General features: G+C 39.3%; 1 long non-coding RNA gene and 1 pseudogene across 1 annotated transcript; both read left to right on the top strand.

Annotated features, from left to right (window-relative positions):
- The first annotated feature begins 830 nt into the window (after positions 1-830).
- On the top strand, positions 831-2,088 carry LOC145133917 (F-box/kelch-repeat protein At1g23390 pseudogene; annotated as a pseudogene).
- Positions 2,089-2,392: 304 nt separating this feature from the next.
- Positions 2,393-3,716, top strand: LOC145134922 (uncharacterized). The gene is made up of 2 exons (XR_013719423.1): positions 2,393-3,422; positions 3,513-3,716. It is a non-coding gene; the product is annotated as an uncharacterized LOC145134922 (long non-coding RNA).
- The last annotated feature ends 13,040 nt before the right edge of the window (positions 3,717-16,756 follow it).

The following is a 16,756-nucleotide window of genomic DNA, read 5'->3' as shown; positions in this document are numbered from 1 at the left end:
TTTGAAAAATACTTTGTATATACAATCCATCAATTATCCAAGTATATACAATCCTTGAATTATCCAAGTATTTTCATTGAGAATTTAACCTAAAATCTAACGATAGATGTTGCTTTGTTCAAGCAAAATGGTAGGGAGTGTCATGTACCTCATTGCCACTCAACTTGGGCAACTTGACCTCATGTTTGTTACAAGTCTAATTCGTTTCATGGCAAATGTTATCCAACATTTTGCTGCATCAAATAAAGTCCTTAGATATTTGAAAATTGATAGGGGCAAAAGACCGTGGAGTGTTTTACAAAAAAACGAGGGACATGAACTATACAAACCGTGGGCTATACAAACAATAACTATGTTGGGGGACATGGACTCATGGAGGATAGCAAGAGCATCTCGTGCTACACGCTTATGATGTGTGGAGGAGCAGCGGTATGGTGTTCGAGAAAACAACCAACGGTTTATTCAATTTGGTTTATAAATAAAGTTTTATTTTTCAAATTATATCATAAATATTAGATAGAAATCCGCACTTATAAAAAATCTACATTTCATTAGATTAAAAAAATATATTTAGAAAAGCATACGGTTTCATGTACATAAAAAAATTTCTATGAAAGATTCATGCCCTGAGCTTGTTAAAAGTCATGCCCATTTTAGAAAACAAAAAATTTAATTGATGAATGTAAAAAGACGCAATATGTACGCATACAATGTTTATACCAAAGTATTTGGTAAAAGCAGGAAAGAAATAATGTCCCATGGGTGATTTTTGTTGGCTTAAATTCTTTACGTTTTCTAGAAAACCATCATTTTTTTTCCAATCAACTGAGACTCCTACACACCATTTACAAAATGCTGCCGTCCGGCGACCAATCCCAGAGCGACGCCGTAGGGGCACCCATTCACGGTGACGTACTGGAAGCTGTTCTCTCCCACCTGCCATTCGTCCACTTAGTTCCGGCGTCCATCGTATGCAAAGTCTGGAATAAAGCGGTCGCATCCACTCTCAAGTCCAAGAAACCCCAACCATGGTTTATTCTGCATACTCAGCGCTCAAGGTCGCCGTATCTGACGACGACGGAGGCCTATGATCCGGTGTCACGCATGTGGATCGAGATTCAACAGCCGCCGATTGATTATGTCTCCGCTCTCCGATCATCACAGTCGAATCTTCTCTATATGTTGTCTCCTTCTAAGTTCTCATTTTCGTTTGATGCGCTCCATCTAACGTGGCACAATGTGACGCCTCCACGCCTAATGCGGATAGATCCTATTGTTGGCGTCGTTGGCAAACACGTCATCGTTGCCGGCGGTGTTTCCGATTTCGAGGATGACCCACTTGCCGTCGAGATCTACGACCTTGAGTCACAAATTTGGACCAACCCGGAACCTATGCCGGAGTTTTTCGAAGAGTCTTCGTCATCAATGTGGACTTCAATCGCCTCCGACGAACGTCGTCTTTTTGTTATGGAGAAAAGCTCCGGCGTATTACATACCTTCGATCCATTGACAAACACCTGGTATGGTCCTTTTGTTTTACGTCCTGATCACCTCGTTTCTCATTTCAGTATCGGATTCTCCGACGAGAAATTGATTCTGATCGGGTTGTTAGTTGATTTCGACGATCCCATCGGCATTAAGCTGTGGGAAGTGAATTGCGAATCATTTGAGTACCATGAAATTGCAGAGATGCCGGCGGCTCTTGTTGAGAAGTTAAAGGGTGATGACTTGCAAATTTTGTCGATCGAAGTTCGTATGGCGGGAAATGTAGCTTACATCTATAAACCGATGCGAGCCGGAGAGGTGATAGTATGTGAACTTTCCGGTGACGATGGTGAGTGTAGGTGGTGGAGCATGGCTAATCTGGTCACCGGTGATCGAAGCATAATGGAGAGGTTCGTTTATACGTGTTCAAAGGTAGGGGTTGAGGATCTGCGGCGAGCCACTGGGTCGATGGTGAATCGGAGATTTCGATTTAAAAAGTGATCCAACGACGTGGAGTTGCAAAGGTGAAAAACGTTCAATCTTTGAAAGCTGATAAGCAATTTCATTAACATTATATTATAACATTCCAAGGGGATGTTTACACGTTTCATTTTCAGTAATTACGATAAGAAAATAAATTGTAACAAAACTGATATAATGTGTTTATATTGTTAAAGATATAATAATTAAGTAATTTGTTGTTAAAAGTTCTGTTATTGTAATTAGACAAAGTTACATAAATGTCATTTCCAATTGGCAAAAAGTACCGGTATAAGTTCTTATAAGAAATTTTGAACACGTATGATCTTATCAATTTTAAAAGTTTTACGATGATTAATATTGTTTGAAAAGTACTTCTATATTTTCTTATAAGAAATTTTGAACAAGTATGATCTTATGGATTCTAAAGTTTTCACGATGATTAACATGAATACCTTTAAAATTACTAATATTTTTTTCTCTTATATGATTAGAATTAAAAAAAAAGTAAGTAAGACAAAAAGTAGTCCCCACTTCTCTCTCTTTGCATGCGTGTTACTTAGGGGCAACAATCATGTCGGGTTCGAGTTGACGGGTCAAAATACATCTACCCGAATACGACGCATTTAATACAAGTCTCGGGTTGGCACGGGTTGGCACGGGTTGGCAGGTTTGGAACATCAATCCGAATACGGCCCATCAACCTGTTTATTTATACGAGTTCGCGGGCCAGATTCGGGCTCACGGGTCAGATTCACTTGCAATGAAGAAACACATATTATGAGGGAGGTGGGTACAAGTAGCAAAACAAGAAATAATGTCAATATGGACGACACTTTTAGCAACGTCGGACCCTTTTAGCGACGACATCGGGCAAACGTGCCTTTTGTCATCGCTAAAGGTCACCGATGTCGCAGAAGGTGTCATCACTAATGTCTTTCCAACGGCGATCCACGTGTTCCACAAGAAAATTGGATTGTGACTGCATCATTGGAGAATGATCCATCGGTTAGGGTTTAACCACGAAATAAGTAATAGGGATGACGGCAATTGCGACGTCTTGTCGTCACTACTAAGGTCGATCCACGTGAACCTCGCCAGAGGAAATCTTGGCCCTACATTTTTTTTGGATCCAACAGATTAGAGTGACAGAAAAAAGCGCGTTTATTTCCCTCCAAATGGTCGTCGCTATTGCCCTAGTGTCGCCGCTAAAGGCGACACCGCTAAAGGTTTACCTCTTTTGTTCCGCCTTCTCGTCCCTGACGACGTGTACCCACTGCCAAAACTCTCCCATTTTTCTTCGGCGACGATTTACGACATCACTACAACGTCCACCGACGCCACTGCTCTCCACCCATTCTTAGATCGTTAAACCACCACCGATTAACCTCCCTCGCCGACTGCCACCTCCGCTTGCCGACTGTCGCATTCGGTTACGACCTACTACCGCCGGCCACGTTCGTTTTTTCTTCTCGTTTCTCTTTCTCTTCTTTTCTGACCAACATTTCACCGATCAATTGTTAATTTTTATTTTTTCTGTTTTTAAGGTAATTGTCTCCGATAAGGATACCACATCACCAACGACTGCAGCTACGTTTTTCGGGCAAGCACAGGTCAGTTTTCGTTTTCACTTCTGAATGTGTATTGTATGTATGTGGATGTGTTAATCATTGTATGTATTGTTGAATGTATATGTAAAATCTATGTACTTTTGAATGTATATATGAAACTATTGAATGTGTATGTAAAAATGTGTGTATTGTTGAATGTGTATGTAAAAATGTATGTACATCCAGCAACTCATATTCTTGTGGTAATTATAAATTTTTGTAAGTAATAATTACAAATTATAAATTTGATTTTGAGGTTCAATGATTTACAAACTAATTATAAGAAAATAATTAGTTTTATTATAGGATATAAAATATAATGTACATCAACTTATTTACATGGAAAAATTTGTCACAACTAGCATTTTAGCTAGGAAATTCTATTATTGTGTAATCATTCAACCATTGTAAAACATATACTCTAGGTAAATATCATTCAGTGTTCATTTAAATTCACCTTTCATGTTCAACAAAGAGTCTGAAAACCCTACGAATCCATGTTTAAGTCCATATTGGACTAGGATTTCCTTATTGGGCCTAATGGACCAATAAGTATTAAATTCAACTATTTTGGGCTTGGAAACCCTATTTGGATTCTAAATGGACCCAATTCACAAATCTATAACATTTTGGACCATTTGGGCCTAGAATGATTCATTCTAACCCTATGGGCCTTATTGGGCCATAGCTAATTCAATTAAACCTAGTAAGCTATAAACCATTCTTTTATGCCATTTTGGGCCGTGAACTACCCTAAAGGCCCAAAGGGCCAAAAACTTCTCTAAGGGCCTCATGATTTCGAGTAAGGATCAAGATTGGGCCAAAATGATTCATCTTCTCCTTCTTAATGTAATTCTCGGCCCATGAGTAAAAAAAAGAAATGAAATAGGGGTTGACTTTGGTGGTGCCACATCCATATTATTCACCATGTAACAAGGCAATTGTTTCTCATATATCCATGCAAACTCATCTCACTCTTTCTCCTCTTATTACATCGGCCGAGAGCAAAGACCACACACACACACATACTTCATTTTCAAACACTCTCAAAGATCATCCTTCTTCCTCTAAGATCTCGAAATTTTGCTAGAATTCTAAGGATCTTCATCAAGTATTTCCAATATTTGGTAAGTTATTATCAAACACAAACATCTCCTTTCATTTTAACATGAAAAACTCCTTCTTACATAGCTTTATTCCATGATCATACCTTAGAAACTTCATAAGCTTGAAAACTACTTCAAGGTGTTGCTAGGACCAAAAATCTCTTCATCTCTTCTTCAAAACCGAAACATCAAAGCAAAGGTTAGTTCATACCCCCTTGTTTTCGGTTTTTATATGATTTTTGGGGGAGAATGCAAGTAAAATGCGTAGATCTATGTGTTATATGCATGTCTTGTGTGATTTCTTAGTTTATTTTGTAAAAATGTGTTAGATCTTAACAAATCTCGACATCTTAAGTAACATTGAGTAAAGATCCATGAACTAAGACACTTTATACATTATATTATCAAGTTAAAAGTGTTTGTATGTTTAAGACATAAAAATTTAGAGCAAAAACCTTGTTAAGGGTCAAAATCGTCAAGAAAACAAAAGATAAGGGCAAAAAGTGACATTTACGGTTTTTAAAGGACCAAACAGGTCCTACTTGTATAAAAATGGATTTTTATGATAAACATGCTTTCCGCAGGGCCAAAAATGTAAATTTTAGCTTAATGGGCCAAATATTTGGGCCTCGCGGTTTTGGGCCCAAAATTGCGAAAAATGGAAGTTTTGGGATTAAAAATGTTAATTGACCAAAGTTTAAGTCATAAATGTAAATAAACCAAATTTAGGGGTGAAAATAACATTTATTTCTAAATTGGACCAAAAATGTAACTTTTATCAAAATTGGGCCGAAAGTGTCAATTTTACAAACAAAGGGCTGAAAATGTAATTTTCTGCAAAACTGGGCCATAAATGTCAAAATATAAATTTTTGCATTAAATCCGTGAATTTCTAAACATTTGGGACGAAATTACAAATTTTTATAAATTATGGACTAAAGTGTTATTTTTACAAAACTTTGGGCCTTAATTGAAAATTTGAGGCTTATTGGCCAAGAACGTCGTTTTTACAAAAGAGGACTTTGTATATTCAATCCGGTAAACCTCGAACTAAAACAATCAACGAAATAATAACAAATGGACAAAATACATCGATAATAGTGTTATTTGGCCTAATATTCACGTTACATGACCAATGGGCCTTAAGGGCCCATTCAAGTGTATATTGAGCCCAATATTTTCCATGACATGTTTATTGGGACTTGCGACCCATTTACATGTTAATTTGAGCTTGAGCTATGGGTCACATGTTTGTTGGGCCTTGGTGGTCCACTTACATGCCTATTGGGCCCAAATTACCCTTTTACATGTTATTGGGCCTTTGTGGTCCATTTACATGCTAATTGGGCTTCGACCAAAATCCACATGCTTAGTAGATCGTAACTATACCTTTACATAATTATTGAACTTCGTATACTTATATATATGTACCTTTGGATTTGAAAACATACAACATACACGTAAACATTAAACATAGTACAAAAGGTTGAGAATCTAGTGAGACGTGTCGGTTGGCACCTTTGAGTGTACAATCGTAGCCTGTAGTTATAACCAGAGTTTCCTGGAGGGAGAGCGGGAGTTTGTGTATAGATCTATACGGGGTGACCCCCCACGCCTTAGTTGTTCGCTACAGCTAGACTATGCCAGTTTAGGGTGACAAAACCTTGAGCAAATACTGGCATTTGAAAAAATGCCAAGACAGGCAACCTAGTCATTATCATGTATGGTTATAACGGCTCATATAGAGATCCAACACCAAATTTAACACTTCGGAGATTAACCCTTCGATTGTGTCAATACAAAACAACTTATTTAACGATACAAGAACCTCGACATTATTATAAATCAGAAAATATCGGATTTTCTGGGGAAATATTAATATTCAATTATCACTTACTTACATTACAAAGAAATCTAAACTACATTCATATATGTTACTACTATGAAATTCACACATGCATATATACTTGATTTTCACATCATTTTCTGGGTTTTGCAAAAGATACAAAGACTTTTATCCAAACATACTTATGAACTCACCAACATTATATATGTTGACCGTTTTCAAAATAACTTGTATTCTCAGGTATTCGTTAAGCAGGAAGATTTTCAAGTATGTATGAATTTATTTTGTGTAACATCACTCAGCGTACTATTAATACTTTGAACTTATGTAATTTATAACAATGTACTTGATGTGAACAATGATGGTTGTTATATGTAATGTTGGTGATGAATGTGTTATGTTTCATACATATTCATTGTGATGATAATTCAATTGTCAGTCACACGAGCCCGCGGACGTTTCCGCCGTCTGGTTCGGGGGTGTGACAGGTTGGTATCAGAGCAATGTTTATAGTGAACTAGCATATCTAACCATACATGATATGCAACTATAAACACAATGGGACTAAATAACTCTGAACAAAACAAAAATTTCACACTTATGTGCGCATATTAGGATAATAACCTAACAATATCTAATAAAAGCTTCTGGAGGAAATTGAACACTATGATTAAACCTGGGCAGTTATGTAGTCATATTAGGGATGAATATAGCCTGAGCAACTATATTTATTCAGAATATGATCAACATGTGTTCGGGAGTAATCATAGCGGGAAATGAATCAAAAAGCCTACCTCACTCTCCAATAACTCTAGGGAACCCAAAACTTAAATAACTAAAAATATAATATAGGGATAATCAAAACATGACCTATTCCTACGCCCCCATGCAGTCGGCATGGATGATGATCATCAAGGAGTACATTTTTATCAAGCCCTAGTGGATCAGGGGATGCTGGAGGAAGAACCCGAAGAAGAACAAGGGGGGAGCCCCTGGCATTGGGCCCGACGATTACACTGATACAGACTATGAGTATGATGGGACTGACGAAGACATGGAGGAGGATAGAGACACAAATGAAGCCCCCGTCGAACCACCTACCGTTGAGGCACACCAGGACCACCCTGCTCCACCAGAGGATCCCGTTGGTGAGGATCGTTCTCTGGAAGTAGAGGTTGCCACACTTCGGCAATAGCTATTCGCTATGGAGGCACGAGCCGTGCAAGCTGAGCAGGAAAGGGATGAGGTCATCGGAGAAATGACCGAGATGGCTCAGTTGTTGGTACAACATTTTGGGATATGATTTCGCTACTACCATTAGGCACTTCTCAGCATGATCGGGATCAGTAGTATATCTTATTAGTATTAGGTTTCTCTTAGGTGTACTATGCTATGTACTATCGAATCTATGTTTAAGTGACCACACTACTCATAGGGTCGTCATGCTGCCGGATTTTATATTTCCCCCATGTACTGTATGCCTTCAGGCAAATTTTCATGTATCAAAACTATTAGTATTAATGAAAATGCTTTATGTTTTATCATGACGTTGTTATCTGCTATGTGTTTTATTTCCTTGTTTTATGTTAATGCATGAAATTACTTAAATACACACACTATACACCTGGTCTATGGGATTCCAAACTCGCAAAACAATAGGCACTCAACATCTTTCCGTTCCATGACAGAAAGATGCCTCAAAGACCCAACCGTGGAAACAACGCAACACCGACCCCACCTGAGATAAACTCGGTTGCATTCCAGGCAGCAGTATCCGCTGCGGTCACTGCAGCACTTGCGCAGATTCACAATGGAAACAACGGAGAATGCAACAGGCAGGGAGCCGGAAGCACAAATCAAGGAACGAACCACAGAGCCACCCGAACATGCACCTACAAGGACTTCACCAACGCCAAACCTCGAACCTTTAATGGGACAGGAGGCGTAATAGCCCTGAAGCGATGGATTGAGAAAGTAGAATCTGTTTTTGAAATCTGCGGGTGTGCGGATGAGTGTAAGGTCAAGTTCGCAGTCTGCACCTTCATTGATCAAGCCCTCTCCTGATGGAATGGTCACATAGAGGCCATGACACTCCCGATGGAAAACACGATGCCCTGGGAAGAGCTTAAGGAAATGATGCTGGTTGAATACTGTCCTAGAGGCGAAATCCAGAAGATGGAACAAGAGTTGTGGAACCTCACGGTTCAAAACTCCGATATCGACGCATACATATCCAGGTTTAGTGAGCTATCTCTTCTGTGTCCCGGAATGATTACCTCGGAAGGGAAAAAGATTGAGAGGTTTATCTGGGGATTGACTGCACCTATCCAAGGGAATGTCATTGCGGCAAACCCTGAGACGTTTGATAGCGCCAAGAGACTGGCCAAGAAATTGTATGATCATGGCAACAAAAAGGGTGCCAAAACAGCAGAAGTGGAGGTCAAGAAAGAAGGTGAGAACAAGAAGGGGAAAAACAACAAGCGAAAGGGAAAGCAAAACTCGGAATCATCTAAGAAGCAACAAACTGTGACTGTCCATGCTGCAACTCAAGCTACCACCACACCACATGCTCCAGCCTCATCCACGCCAAATGCTCCAAAGCAGTATTCAGGAAATCTCCCCAAGTGTAACAAATGTAACTTCCACCATCACGGGGAGTGCAGAGAGATGAATTGCACAAGGTGCACCCGGAAGGGCCATACAGCAAAGTATTGTAGGGCTCAGCTTCAACAGACCCAGATGACAAACAACAACAGCAACAACAACAATAACAACAACACCAATGCTGGAGCCAGTTATACCTGTTCCGGATGTGGGAAAACCGGGCATTTCAGGCGAAACTGCCCCAACGCAAACAATCAAGGGGCAGGAGCAGCACGGAGAGTGCTGACAATGGGTCAGGGTGAAGCAGTGCAAGACCTAGCAGTTGTCACCGGTACGTTCCTACTTAACAACTCGTATGCATGCATCTTATTTGATAGTGGGGCAGAATGAAGTTTCGTTAGTAATAAATTCAAATACTTGCTAAATCAACAACCCCAGAAGCTCAACGAAGCCTTTACGATGGAAATGGCTAATGGGAAAACGGAAACAACCAAAGATATCTATATAGATGTACGTTAACACTAAACAACCACTCTTTCCAAATAAATTTGATGCCAGTAAATATTAGGAGTTTTGATTTGATCATCAGCATGGATTGGTTAAGCCCCCATCATGTCGATATTATGTGTCACGAGAAGGTTGTTCGCCTTCATCTTCCTAAACACGAAACCCTAATAATCTACGGAGATAAACTCGGTGCAAACCTTCGCCTTATCTCCTGTATCAAGGCACAAAAGTGTCTACAAAAGAAGAACTACGCATTCCTTGCTCATGTGGTGGATAAAACCAAAGAGGAAGCGAGCATTCACAACATCCCAGTGGCGTGTGACTTCCCGGATGTGTTTCCAGAAGATCTTCCGGGAATACCCCCAGAACGACAAATCGAATCTGAATCGACCTAGTGCTTGGAGCCACTCCAATCGCCAAATCACCCTATAGGTTGGCCCCTGCTGAAATGCAAGAATTATCAAGCCAACTAGGCGAACTCCTGAATAAAGGATTCATCCGACCCAGCCTCTCACCATGGGGAGCTCTAGTTCTTTTCGTTAAAAAGAAATACGGATCCTTCAGGATGTGCATCGACTATTAGGAATTAAATAAACTCACTATCAAAAACCGGTATCCACTTCCACGAATCGATGATCTATTTGACCAGCTTCAAGGAGCTAGTTACTTTTCAAAGATAGATCTGAGATCCGGTTATCATCAACTCAAAGTCCGAGATGAGGACATTCCTAAGACTGCTTTCCGAACTCGTTACGGTCATTACGAATTCATCGTAATGCCCTTCGGTCTAACAAATACCCCCGCTGCATTTATGGACCTCATGAATCGAGTCTGCCGCCCATTCCTTGACAAATTCGTAATCGTTTTCATCGATGATATTCTCGTGTACTCTAGAAGCGAAGAAGATCATAGCCAACACCTCCGACACATTTTAGAAACTCTGCGGGCTGAAAGGTTGTATGCGAAACTCTCCAAGTGTGAGTTCTGGCTCCACAGTGTGAACTTTCTGGGCCATGTAGTCAGTCAGGAAGGAATACATGTGGACCCCTCCAAGATCAAAGCAATCGAAAACTGGGCAATTCCGTCAACGCCAACAGAAATTCACCAATTCTTGGGTCTTGCAGGTTACTACCGAAGATTCATTCAGAACTTTTCCAAGATAGCCAAACCCCTCACCACATTGACACAAAAAGGCGTACCCTTCAACTGGACCGAGAAGCAAGAGCTTGCCTTCCAAACCTTGAAGCAAGCCCTCTGTAGTGCTCTAGTGCTATCCTTACCGGAGGGAACCGAAGACTTCATAGTTTACTGTGATGCTTCGAATCAAGGTTTAGGTTGTGTCCTTATGCAACGAGAGAAGGTAATTGCTTATGCATCCAGACAACTGAAAACTCATGAAGTAAATTATACCACGCATGATCTCGAACTGGGGGCGGTGGTCTTCGCCTTGAAAATTTAGAGGCACTACCTATATGGTACCAAGTGCACCAACTTTACAGACCACAAGAGCCTCCAGCACATTCTAAATCAAAAGGAACTAAATATGAGGCAGCGAAGATGGGTTGAGCTGTTAAATGATTATGAGTGTGAGATCAAATACTATCCAGGCAAGGCTAACGTGGTAGCCGATGCCCTGAGCCGAAAGGAGTATTCAAGTCGTCGTGCGAAGATTCTTTCAATCACCATCCAATCTTATCTAGCCTCACAAATCAAGGAAGCCCAAGTGAACACATTGAAGCCGGAGAATGTCGCTAGTGAATCACTACGTGGGATGGAGAAGGAGCTCGAAGTTAAAGATGACGGAACTCACTACTTCATGAATAGAATCTGGGTTCCCAAAATTGGGGGATTCAGAGAGATAGTCATGCATAAAGCCCACAAGACGTGATATTCTATTCATCCGGGGTCAGATAAAATGTATTTGGATATCAAGCAGCAATATTGGTGGCCTAATATTAAGGCAGAGATAGCTCCTTTCGTGGGCAAGTGTCTTACTTGCGCCGAAGTGAAAGTGGAATACCAAAAGCCCTCGGGACTATTGCAACAACCAGTGATACCCGAGTGGAAATGGGAAAGGATTACTATGGACTTCGTGACCAAATTGCCAAAGAGAGCAGACGGATTGGATGCTATCTGGGTAATTATCGATAGATTAACAAAATCCGCTCATTTACTGCCAATAAAAGAGTCCTACAAGATGGAAAAGCTGACTCGAATCTACCTCAAGGAGATTGTGAGACTCCATGGAGTGCCAATATCTATTATCTCGGATCGAGATATCAGATTCACTTCAAGATTCTGGCAATCTCTTCAGAAGGCAATGGGAACATAACTAGATATGAGCACTGCCTACCACCCACAGACGGATAGTCAGAGTGGGCGTACCATCCAGACACTCGAAGATATGCTCAGACCTTGCGTGATTGACTTCGGCAAGTCATGGGATGCCCACTTGCCTCTGATCGAATTTTCTTATAACAACAGTTACCACACGAGCATCAAGATTGCTCCCTTCGAGGCTCTTTATGGTCGTAAATGCAGATCGCCCCTATGCTGGGCCGAGGTGGGTGACACTCAAATAGCAAAAGGGAAATCGCCGGCCAGTGCTCTTACAGGACCCGAAATCATCCGCGAAACGACTGAAAAGAGAGTCCAAATCAAAGCTCGACTTCAAGCATCGCGAGACCGACAGAAGAGCTATGCTGACAAGCGGCGAAAGCCATTAGAATTTCAAGTCGGGGATCGCGTGTTGTTAAAGGTATCTCCTTGGAAGGGAATGATTCCCTTTAGGAAACGAGGAAAACTGAACCCGCGATACATTGGACCGTTCGAGATCCTTGCCCGAATTGGTCCAGTGGCTTACAAGCTACAGCTACCTGCCGAGCTCAGCAACGTACACCCAGTGTTCCACGTCTCAAATCTAAAAAAGTGTCTATCAGATGAAACTCTTGTCGTTCCTTTGGAATAGATTGAGATAAACGAGAATCTCCTGTTCGTCGAAGAACCCGTCGAGATTATGGATATGGAGGTGAAGCGTACAAAGCAAAGTCGCATACCGATTGTGAAGGTTCGATGGAGCACTAAACGTGGACCGGAATTCACATGGGAATGTGAAGACCAAATGAAGCAAAAGTACCCTCACTTATTCTTTCCTTCACAAACCTATTTCTCAAAAGAATTTCGGGACGAAATTCCCTCTAACGGGGGGATGATGTCACAACTAGCATTTTAGCTAGGAAATTCTATTATTGTGTAATCATTCAACCATTGTAAAACATATACTCTAGGTAAATATCACTCAGTGCTTATTTAAATTCACCTTTCATGTTCAACAAAGAGTCTGAAAACTCTAGGAATCCCTGTTTAAGTCCATATTGGACTAGGATTTCCTTATTGGGCCTAATGGACCAATAAGTATTAAATTCAACTATTTTGGGCTTGGAAACCCTATTTGGATTCTAAATGGACCCAATTCGCAAATCTATAAAATTTTGGACCATTTGGGCCTAGAATGATTCATTCTAACCCTAATGGGCCTTATTGGGCCATAGCTAATCCAATTAAACCTAGTAAGCCATAAATCCATTCTTTTATGCCATTTTGGGTCGTGAACTACCCTAAAGGCCCAAATGGGCCGAAAACTTCTCTAAGGGCCTCATGATTTCGAGTAAGGATCAAGATTGGGCCAAAATGATTCATCTTCTCCTTCTTAATGTAATTCTTGGCCCATGAGTAAAAAAAAAAGAAATGAAATAGGGGTTGACTTTGGTGGTGCCACCTCCATATTATTCACCATGTAACAAGTCAATTGTTTCTCATATATCCATGCAAACTCATCTCACTCTCTCTCTCTTCTTATTACATCGGCCGAGAACAAAGACCACATACATACACATACTTTATTTTCAGACACTCTCCAAACACTCTCAAAGATTATCCTTCTTCCTCCAAGATCTCGAAATTTTGCTAGAATTCTAAGGATCTTCATCAAGTATTTCCAATCTTTGGTAAGTTATTATCAAACACAAACATCTCCTTTCATTTTAACATGAAAAACTCCTTCTTACATAGCTTTATTCCATGATCACACCTTAGAAACTTCATAAGCTCACAAACTACTTCAAGGTGTTGCTAGGACCAAAAACTCTTCATCTCTTCTTCAAAACCGAAACATCAAAGCAAAGGTGAGTTCATACCCCCTTGTTTTTGGTTTTTATATGATTTTTGGGGGAGAATGCAAGTAAAATGTGTAGATCTATGTGTTATATGCATGTCTTGTGTGATTTCTTAGTTTATTTTGTAAAAATGTGTTAGATCTTAACAAATCTCGACATCTTAAGTAACATTGAGTAAAGATCCATGAACTAAGACACTTTATACATTATATTATTAAGTTAAAAGTGTTTGTATGTTTAAGATATAAAAATTTAGAGCAAAAACCTTGTTAAGGGTCAAAATCGTCAAGAAAACAAAAGATAAGGGCAAAAAGTGACATTTACGGTTTTTAAAAGGACCAAACAGGTCCTACTTGTATAACAATGGATTTTTATGATAAACATGCTTTCCAAATGGCCAAAAATGTAAATTTTAGCTTAATGGGCCAAATATTTGGGCCTCACGGTTTTGGGCCCAAAATTGTGAACAATGGAAGTTTTGGGATTAAAAATGTTAATTGACCAAAGTTTGAGTCATAAATGTAAATAAACCAAATTTAGGGGTGAAAATAACATTTATTTCTAAATTGGACCAAAAATGTAAGTTTTATCAAAATTGGGCCGAAAGTGTCAATTTTACAAACAAAAAGCTGAAAATGTAATTTTCTGCAAAACTGGGCCATAAATGTCAAAATATAAATTTTTGGAATAAATCCGTGAATTTCTAAACATTTGGGACGAAATTACAAATTTATATAAATTATGGACTAAAGTGTTATTTTTACAAAACTTTGGGTCTTAACTTAAATTTTGAGGCTTATTGGCCAAGAACGTCGTTTTTACAAAAGAGGACTTTTTGTATTCAATCCGGTAAACCTCGAACTAAAACAATCAACGAAATAATAACAAATGGACAAAATACATTGATAACAATTTTATTGGGCCTAATATTCACGTTACATGGCCAATGGGCCTTAAGGGACCATTCAAGTGTATATTGAGCCCAATAATTTCCATGAAATGTTTATTGGGCCTTGCGACCCATTTACATGTTAATTTGAGCCTGAGCTATGGGTCACATGTTTGTTGGGCCTTGGTGGTCCACTTACATGCCTATTGGGCCCAAATTACCCTTTTACATGTTATTGGGCCTTTGTGGTCCATTTACATGCTAATTGGGCTTGGACAAAAATCCACATGCTTAGTAGATCGTAACTATACCTTTACATAATTATTGAACTTCGTATACTTATATATGTACCTTTGGATTTGAAAACATACAACGTACACGTAAACATTAAACATAGTACAAAATGTTGAGAATCTAGTGAGACGTGTCAGTTGGCACCTTTGAGTGTACAATCGTAGCCTGTAGTTATAACCAGAGTTTCCTGGAGGGAGAGCGGAAGTTTGTGTAATGATCTATACGGGGTGACCCCCCACGCCTTAGTTGTTCGCTACAGCTAGACTAGGCCAGTCTAGGGCGACAAAACCTTGAGCAAATACCGGCATTTGAAAAATGCCAAGACAGGCAACCTAGTCATTATCATGTATGGTTATAACGACTCATATAGAGATCCAACACCAAATTTAACACTTCGAAGATTAACCCTTCGATTGTGTCAATACAAAACAACTTATTTAACGATACAAGAAGCTCGACATTATTATAAATCAGAAAATATCGGATTTTTTGGGGAAATATTCATATTCAATTATCACTTACTTACATTACAAAGAAAGCTAAACTATATTCATATATGTTACTACTATGAAATTCACACATGCATATATACCTGATTTTTACATCATTTTCAGACACTTTACATAAAATATCGGATTTTCTGGGTTTTACAAAAGATACAAAGACTTTTATCCAAACATACTTATGAACTCACCAACATTATATATGTTGACCGTTTTCAAAATAACTTGTATTCTCAGGTAATCGTTAAGCAGGAAGATCTTCAAGTATGTATGGATTTATTTTGTGTAACATCACTCAGCGTACTATTAATACTTTGAACTTATGTAATTTATAACAATGTACTTGATGTGAACAATGGTGGTTGTTATATGTAATGTTGGTGATGAATGTGCTATGTTTCATGTATATTCATTGTGATGATAATTCAATTGTCAGTCACACGAGCCCCAGACGTTTCTACCGTCTGGTTCGGGGGTGTGACAAATTTTAAGTGCAAAGTAGGATACTATATGTGGAAAAATATATCTGAAATGTAGAATATGTGTATGTATATTGTATGTATATGTGTGTATAATATATGTTATCATTGTTATGACTTAGATGCTATAATTTACAATTTTATAATTTAATAAATTAATTAAATTATAATTGAAAAGTAGGATGCAATAATTTATAATTCTTTAAAAGTACAAAGTAGAATGTTGTAATTGAAAAAACAAACAAAAGTTGGATGTTATAATTGTAACATCCCCAAAAGGAGGTATAATTTCTCAGACCTTAACCTTTTATATATATGTTAAGATTGGTCCTTATGTTGAAAAGGGTGGCATTCGAGTACGCAGGGCGTACGCATGAGTATGCTCAACGTATTCATGCACTTAGCAGTGTCGCGGAGGCTACCTAATATGTTGGGTGTACCAAAGTGTACGTTGGGCATACCAGGCTCAGTGAGAAACCCTAATATTTTCTTGTGCCCCTATTTAAGGAACATAATGGCCTCATTTCCAGCCACCATTATCAGCCTCCAACCTGCTCAAAACCCTAATCTCGTCCCTCTAGCTTGTGTGAGTGCTTGTGGCTCTTTTGAGTGTTCTTGTGAAGCTTTTGGTGGAGAAGAAGCCTTGAAGGAAGGATAGTTGGTGTTTCTAGCTCTTGGATATAAGTTCTACTTCAGTTGGTGCATCTTCCAAAGGTATCAAGCTCAAAACTTGTTCATTGTTTGGTCTAGTTCTTGTTTTGGGTCGTTTTTAGGGTTT

This window comes from Lactuca virosa, chromosome 8, assembly GCF_052849685.1.
Source record: "Lactuca virosa cultivar CGN04683 chromosome 8, Lactuca_virosa_CGN04683_v6, whole genome shotgun sequence".
In the NCBI taxonomy this organism is placed as follows: domain Eukaryota; kingdom Viridiplantae; phylum Streptophyta; class Magnoliopsida; order Asterales; family Asteraceae; genus Lactuca; species Lactuca virosa.
This window is presented reverse-complemented; position numbering and strand designations above follow the sequence as displayed.